This window comes from Eucalyptus grandis, chromosome 1 (genome assembly GCF_016545825.1).
Source record: "Eucalyptus grandis isolate ANBG69807.140 chromosome 1, ASM1654582v1, whole genome shotgun sequence".
NCBI lineage: Eukaryota > Viridiplantae > Streptophyta > Magnoliopsida > Myrtales > Myrtaceae > Eucalyptus > Eucalyptus grandis.
Genome location: NC_052612.1, coordinates 7303274 through 7312299, shown reverse-complemented (window position 1 = coordinate 7312299; position 9026 = coordinate 7303274).

Here is a 9026-nt window from a genome sequence, read left to right as displayed (position 1 = left end):
TCTAAAACTAGATTGTAGAGCCCCAAAGAAGAAATTTTAGTATCAAGACCGAAATCAAGAGGAAGGAAAATCTATGAATGCAACTCTTGAAGATACACATGATAGTGATGATTTTAAGCACTGATAGTCCAATTGAGTCTTGGATTCTTAACTTCGGGTGCGTCGTTTCACTCTATTTCATGCAAAGAATTAATGCACAATTTTATTGCTGGAAAATTTAGAAAGGTTTATCTTGTTGATGATGAACCTTTTGATATAATGGGAAAGGGTGATGTTTATATAAAATCTACTAATGGATATCAATGGAAGTTGCATAATGTCATATATGTTTCGAGACTTAAGAGAAATATAATCTCTATAGGTCAATCGACAAAACGAGATATAAAACTATTTTGGAGATAACTCTTGGAAAATAGTTAAAAGTGCTTTAGTTGTAGCATGAGGAACAAAGTTGGGAATGCTCTACATAACTAAAAGCAATAGAAAAATCGTAACAATTGCTAAGTCCAAAGCCGATTCCAAATTATGGCACCACAGGGTTGGGCGCATGAGTGAACGAGGGATGAAGTTGTTAGCATCTAAAGAAACACTGCCTAATCTAAAGTCCATAAATATTGGTCTATGTGAAGATTGTGTTATGGGCAAGTAGAAACGTGTCAACTTTTCGAAGATTAAGAGAGAACCAAAGAAAGGAAACTTAGAGTTGGTGGAATGTGTGGGAACCAGCTCTTGTGAATTTCCTTGGAGGCTTACACTATTATGTAATGTTTATTGACGATCCCACCAAAAAGTACAGGTTTATTTTTGAAAAATAAATTTGACGTGTTTACCACTTTTAAGATATGGAAAGCTAAAGTGGAGAATGAGACCGACTTGAAGATTAAATGTGTAAGGTCCAATAATGGTGGTGAGTATGATAGCAAGGAGTTCAAGCAATTTTGTGCAGAGAATCAAGTCAGAATGACGAATTGTTCCCAACAAAGTGTAGCAAAATGGAGTTGCTAAAGGGATGAACAAAACTCTGAATGAGTGCAAGAAGTATGAGGTTGCATGCAGAATTACCCAAGACGTTTTGGCCAAATACAATTAACACTCCAAATCTTATTAACAGAGGACCTTTAGTTCCACTTGATTTTAAGCTACTAAAAAAGAATGGAGTGGAAAGAATATAAATCTCTCACATTTGAAAGTTTTTTGTTGTGTTTTGTATGTCCACATAGATTTTGAAAATAAAGATGAGCTTGATGCAAGAGCTAAAAATGTTTTTCATTTGATATGGTTCTGACTTTTTTTAGTTATCGATTTAGAAATGAACAAAATAGAAAAATAATAAGAACTGCTGATGTTACATTTAATGAAAACATGTTGTATAAGGACAAATTTGCAGCAAAATCTAGTGTGAAGAAACAAACGGTGAAGAATGGAGAGATTAAATTAGAAGAGGTTTGTAAAAGTGTTCTGGTTGAAATTTCTGAAACAGTTACTATAGACTTTGACCAAAAACCTGAACAAGAATTACGTCTACCTAAACCTACTTTGAGAAGATCTAGTAGAACACCAGAACCTATACAAAGATATTTGTCATTGCAGCATTTGCTTTTGACTAATGTTGGCGAACCAGAAAATTTTTCAAAAGTAGTACAAGTTAAAGATTCTATTAAGTAAGAGTTAGCAATGCAAGATGAGTTAGATTCACTCAAGAAAAATAGAACTTGGGTGTTAACTCAATCACAAGATGAGAAGAAACCATTGCAAAACAAGTGAGTGTATCAAATCAAAGAAGAACTTGATGGCAGCAAAGGTACAAAGCAAGGTTAATAGTAAAAGAGTTTCAGCAAAAGCAAAGAATTTTGATTACATAGAGATTTTTTCTTCAGTTGTGAAATTGACTACTATTATATTAGTATTGAGTATTGTTGCCGTTGAGAATTTACATTTAAAGTAGTTAGATTAAGACTACATTCCTCCATGGTAATTTAGAGGAGGATATTTACATAATAAACCCGGAAGGTTTTCAAGTTCCTAGAAAAGAAAAATATGTCTATAAATTGAAGAAAGTCTACATGCTCATTGTAAGGTCTAGCATAAGGGAGATCAATATACTAAAGTAACAATTGTTGAAAGAGTTTGAGATGAAGGACTTCGGCGCAACAAATTAGATTCTTGGGATGCGAATCACAAGGGATATAGATCCAAAAGAATTCTAAAATTATCTCAAGAAAAGTACATTGAAAAGGTACTGGATAGATTCAAAGTTCAAAATGCAAAGTCTGTGATACTCCTTTAGGAAGTTAGTTCAAGCTCTCAAAGAAGCAAACACCAAAGGTAGATGAAGAGCGGGAGTATATGGCTAAGGTGCATTATGCATCAGCTATTAGTAGTTTAATGTATGCTATGGTATGTACTTGACTAGACATAACTCGTGCAATAAGAGTTATAAATGGATACATGGCAAATCCAAGAATAAAGCATTAAGAAGCTGTAAAGTAGTTATTAAGATACTTGAGAAACACTTTAGGTATGTCATTATATTTTATGAAAAACGGTGTAACTTTACAAGGCTTTGTTAATACAAATCTTGGTAATGACTTGGATAATAGGAAGAGCACCTCCGGTCATGTTTTTACCTTAGGTGGTACTACATTCAGTTGGATGTCTAGACTTCAGACATTGTATCTTTTTCAACCACTAAGGCAGGGTATGTTGCTAGATCTGAAATTGGTAAGGAGATGACTTTGGTTTTAAAAAATTTGAAGGAGATAGGCAAGGAACAAGATAATAGTGTTATTTTCAATGACAATCAAAGTGCTATTTGTCCGGCAAAGAATCCAATATTTCTTGACATCAAGTTGAAATATCATCAAATTCGTCATTTGATAGATTATGGGCTTTTGTCATTGAAAAAGTTCTTCGTTCAGAAAATCTAGCAAATATATTAACCAAGGTTGTCACCACTGAGAAAGTAAGGCTGTGCATTGCGTTAATTGACCTCCATGGTGAGTGATGAGGGAGGTTGTGGAGTTTCATAGAGGAGTATAATATTCAAGCACGGAAATTATTTATTTTAGGCAATCACCCGATGTTAAAGCAGATGATAGGTTTTTATTACTACTAATAGTGTAATTTTCATATTAATTATGTATGCATGACACTCTTGCATATATAGAGCAATATCTTTTATAATTGCAACATTGAAACTTAGAACACTAGAGATTGTAACACTGATATTAATAGTGGAAAGATTGCTTAGTGTGGCACCATGATTTTTCCCTTTTTCCTAATTTTAGGAATGGTTTTCCACATAAAAAATTCTTGCTTGTTTTCTTCTCTATTTTTTTCCTTCATATATTCGCATTCCTAACATTTAGAAGTTGAATCCTCTCTTATAACACCAATCAATCTTGGAATGTTGCAGAAGCATGGATAAAGATCAACCTACTTTTGTTCCCCCTTGTACTATCTTCATAAATGACATCCACAAACTCATCCGTAGTTGATTCCACCATTATATTGCTTCATCATTCCAAAAAAAGAGCCATCTATTGGAGAAATCTTCTTGAAGTGTTTTGATCAAGATTTGATCAAAAACTTTTCATTAAACTTTTAATTGTTTGTTGGATTGTTTTGTGGTTTGAATCTGTTTGACTTTGGTTTGTGTCTGAATGAGAACTGAACTAGACTTGGACTTGACTGCTTCTATTAACCAATATTGATATCTTATGAATGGCTTCATCATATACTGGACTAACCTATTTTCTGTGGTTGCATATTCTAGTGTTATTCTGTTAGCCATTTATCTCTATAAGATATGCATATGTGTTTGAGAAATGTTTGCAGGTCAAAGATATCCAAATCTGCAGAAAGTTTTGTCACCATCAAAAAGGGGGAGATTATTGGAGAAATCTTCTTGAAGTGTTTTGAAGTTGACAAATCGTTTCTATCGCCTAGTCTCGAAGGCTTGCAGACTCTGCTATTTAAAGTTTGAAGACCTTGGGACAGCCAGACTCAAGACTCAAAGTCTATCCTCATTGACAGTCTCTAATCCGTTGAAGAAAGGTTATCCAGAACTGGATGTTTTGTTAAGGATTTAACCTTATCAACTGGAGAAGATCTCATGGCTGGAGAAGACATAAACGGAGTCCTTTGATTGATCGAAGATTGATTCGATAATTGAAGATCCGGTGATTGCCTAAATATTATTGGAAGGTTCTGCTTATGGAAACCGAGATCCTGATTGTATGGGCGAACAGGATTGATGGGCTATCAACACGTTCCTTTAATAGCTTGAACAATTTTCCTAATTGATTCCGTCCAACGGGTAGATTGAAGGAATTCCTTTGGTAAGTGCCAACGGGTATGATGGCATAAAGGAGTATATAAGGAAGACTGTCTTAGTTGTTCAAGGTGTGCGCGATAGAAGAATTCCAAAGTCTGAAGCTCCTTTTTTTGTTTAGACAAATCCTTTGAGCGAATACTTGTATACAAAAGAGATATATTTGTGAGAAACCTTGAGGAGGTGTGGTAGAACATCTACACTGTGGAATCAAGGCAAAGCTGTGCTGTAACTTCTTTTGATCATAGTGAAATCCAGCCGGTGGGCTGTCAAGGAAGAGTGGACGTAGGCTTGGAATAAGCCGAACCACTATAAATCCTGTGTTCAATTTTCTCTTCCTCACTCTCTCTACCTCGATCGTATTTCATTTTGTTAATCAAGAGAGAATTTCCTTTCTATCATATGCTAAGAATCGCTTCCGTATTTCGATAAATTGTTTGTGCACCTATTCACTCCCCTCTAAGTGTTTATACTAGCTATCTCAATTGGTATTAGAGCCTGTGTACTTACTTTATTTGAAGTGTTTTACTTCATAGTAAAAGATCCATGGCTAGTATGCTAGCACCAGGGCTGATGGAAGGGCAAAGCAATACCAGACCACCCTACTTTGATGGAAAGGATTACAACATCTGGAAGAACAAGATGAAAGCTTTCCTTCGATCAAAGGATCCTCTGAATGGGACGTTGTAGAAAAAGGAATTACTCCTACCACTGCATCAGTCTCTGAAAGAGGAAAAGAAACTGATGAGACCAGCGGAATGTCTCAGGAAGAAATAATCAAGAGACAAGCACTCGATGCAAAAGCAATTTACTCCTTATATTGTGCTTTATCACCAACTGAATATAATAGAATATCTTCTTGTGGTACAGCAAAAGAAGTTTGGGACAGATTGCATATCACCTATGAAGGAACAGATCGAGTGAAGGAAACAAGAATCAACATTCTTCTCGGTCAATACGAAGCCTTCAGAATGAAACCAGGAGAATCTATATCTGACATGTTTAGTCATTTTACAGATATTGTGAATGGTCTTGAAAATCAAGGTCAACCAACTTCTGATCCCATGAAGGTAAACAAGCTGCTGCGTGGACTCTCCAGGGATTGGAATCACATAAAGACTTCGATAAGAGAGACGCAAAGAATTATGCCACTATCTGTCGACGAGCTAATTGGAACTCTTCAGTCTTATGAAGTGGAACGGATCAATGAAGATGAAGATCCAAAAGGTAAGAAATCCATTGCATTAAAATCAAATGATGATTCTGATGATACAGATTCTGAAGAAGATATGGACGATGAGGAGCTTGCTCTCATGATAAGAAGATTCAGAAAACTGAATAGAAAATGAAGAAGGTTCAACTCAAAGAAACAAAGCTTTCAAAGACAAAGCAGACCAAGTCTCGTTGATGATGAGGAACCAAACAAAGACATAGTCTGCTTTGAATGTAAGAAAAAGGGACACATCGTACTCCAACTGTCCTCTTCTGAAGAAGAAGAAAGGAAAAGCCGAAAAATTTCGAAAACCTCTCAAAGCCGAAACCTGGAGTGACACAGAGTGTGAAGAAAGTGATAATGAATATGCCAATCTATATCTGATGGCACAATCAAACTCAGACAGTGAATTTGAGGCAAGTAATTTTAAAATTCCTGTCAAAGTTTCTAAATAAATTGATGAACTGTGTTTCAGTCTTAAGACTTCTCTCAAAAGAATTTCCGAACTGACAAAGGAAAACTCAGCTCTAAAGAAAATGAAGATAATCTTTTAAAAGAAAATGCTCTTTTAAAAACAGACTTATCAAATATCTCAAAGAAATTTTCAATAGGGTCTGAAAATTTGAGAAAATTCTTTCAGCTCAAAGACCTTACTTCAATAAGTCCAGTCTAGGTATGACAGCAGAAACAATTCCCTTGATTGATTTTCCTAAAGTAAAAGAAAGAATTAAGAAAAGACTCTCGAGAGGGGTTTACAAAAATCACTTTAAGAAAGTTTTTGTAAAATCTGTAGGTAGAAATGCTCTCAGATGTTCAAAATGCAACAGTCCGGATCACTTTGAAAAAGAGTGTCCTATGGTTTGGAAACCTGTTAAGAAATTATGGGCTAATACTGCTTATGTTACTAACACCAAAGGACCCAAGAAAGTTTGGGTACCAAAGAAAGCTTGAGACTCTTTTTTAAATGCAGGTCACCGTCAAGAAAAAGGTAAAGTGGTATCTTGACAGTGGATGCTCAAGACACATGACAGGAGACTCAAATTGTTTTATAAAGCTTGCTCAAGTAAATGGTGGAAAATTTTCATTTGGAGGAAACAGCAAAGGAAGTATTGTGGGATTTGGAACTGTGAAAATTGGAAATCTCACAATAAGTAATGTTTCCTTAGTGGAAGGACTCAATTACAATCTTCTCAGCATTAGTCAACTGTGTGATACTGGTTTCAAGATCTTCTTTCAAGAAGGAATATGTTCTGGAATCAGTAAAGACTCTACTCAGTCTTTCATGGGTCGAAGACATGGAAACATCTATCTTCTGGATGTGAAACCAAAAGAATCGCAATGTTTTATCTCAATTCAAGACGAAGCAAGCTTATGGCATAGAAAGCTTGGTCATGTCAACATGAAGCAATGAGCCAAAATCTCATCAAAACAGCTTGTTCGAGGACTACCCAAATTACCTTATCAAAAGACTGATCCATGCACTCCATGTATTCTGGGAAAACAGGTAAGAAATTCATTTAAGCCAATAAATCATGTCTCTACTAATCATGTACTACAGTTGCTGCATATGGATCTCTTCGGACCAACCAAAACACAGAGTATTGGAGATAAGAAATATTGCCTAGTAATTGTGGACGATTACTCCCGTTTTACTTGGGTATATTTCCTTGCAAGTAAGTCCGAAACCTTCTCGTATTTTGAAAAGTTTGCTAAAAAGGTTCAAAATGAAAAAGGATGTGTTATCTCAAGTATAAGAACAGATCATGGAGGTGAATTTGAAAATCAAGATTTTACAAAATTTTGTGATGAATCTGGCTTTAATCATGTGTTCTCCTCTCCATATACTCCTCAGCAAAATGGAGTTGTGGAAAGAAAGAACAGATCTCTTCAGAAATGGCTAGAACTCTTTTAATTGAAAGCAAGATTTCTTCACGATTTTGGGCTGAAGTCGTTTCAACAGCATGTTATATCATCAATAGAGTCTTCTTAAGACCTATTCTAGAGAAAACCCCTTACAAATTGTTCAAAGATAAGAAGCCTATTGTTTCATACTTTCATGTATTCGGTTGCAAATGTTTTATATTGAAAAATGCAAAAGATCGAGTTGGTAAGTTTGAAGAAAGATCGAGATGAAGGTATCTTCCTTGGATATTCTACATCAAGCAAAGCCTTCAGAGTCTATAACAAGAAGAGCCCGTCTGTGGAGGAGTCAATGAATGTCAAATTTCAAGACTCAACGAAAGATGAATCAAGTCAGACTCATCAAGAAGAGTCTGAACCTGCTCCAGATCTTCCAAAGCTTACAACTCAAGAAGCATCTCAGACTCTGGAAAACCAGCATCAGGATGTTCGTGAAGATCCAAACAAAGAAAGAGATCATCATCCGTACAAATCAACAAGTAACCGGAAGCATAAGTCCAGGTCATCCCAAAGATCTTATAATCGGCAAAATTAATGAAGGAATTCACACCAGATCCAAAAGGCAAGAGTCTAGTGCTGTGGCTCTTGTTTCTGAAATTGAACCAAAAAGCATAGAAGAAGCTTTATCTGATGAAAGCTGGATTGAGACTATGCAAGAAGAGCTCAGACAGTTCAGCATTAATGATGTCTGGGAATTGACATCCAAACCAAAAGGTAAAACTATTATTGGAGCTAAATGGGTGTTCAGAAACAAGATGAATGAGAAAGGAAAAGTCGTACGAAACAAAGCAAGACTCGTGGCCAAGGGATATACGCAAGAAGAAGGAATAGACTATGATGAGACTTACGCTCCAAAGAGCAAGGTTAGAAGCTATTCGACTATTACTTGCGTTTGCGTGTTATAAGAATTTCAGGTTATTCCAAATGGACGTCAAAAGCGCCTTCCTAAATGGAGTCATCCAAGAGGAAGTTTATGTGGAACAACCACCAGGGTTTGAAGACCCAATGAAGCCAAACTCAGTCTGAAGACTGAAGAAGGCTTTGTATGGTTTAAAGCAAGCACCTCGAGCTTGGTACGACAAATTAAGTAAGTTTTTAATACAAAATGGTTTTGTCAAAGGTAAAGTAGATACTACTTTATTTATCAAAAAGGAGAACAAAAGTTTCTTACTTGTTCAAATATATGTGGATGACATTATTTTCGGATCTTCTAATGAAAATATGTGCAAGAAATTTTCTAAGTCTATGCAGGATGAATTTGAAATGAGTATGATGGGAGAGTTAACATTCTTTCTTGGTCTTCAAGTAAAACAATTGAAGGAAGGAACTTTTATTTATCAAGAAAAATATGTTAATGATCTTGTCAAAAGATTTGGACTAGAAAAGTGCAAAAGACCGACATACCGATGTCAAGTTCTTTGAAGATAGACAAAGATGAAGAAGGGAAGAAAGTTGATCAAAAGCAGTACAGAGCATCATTGGTTCACTCATTTATCTTACGCTTCTAGACCCGACATCTTGTTGAGTGTTTGCATCTGTGCTAGGTTTCAATCGATCCTA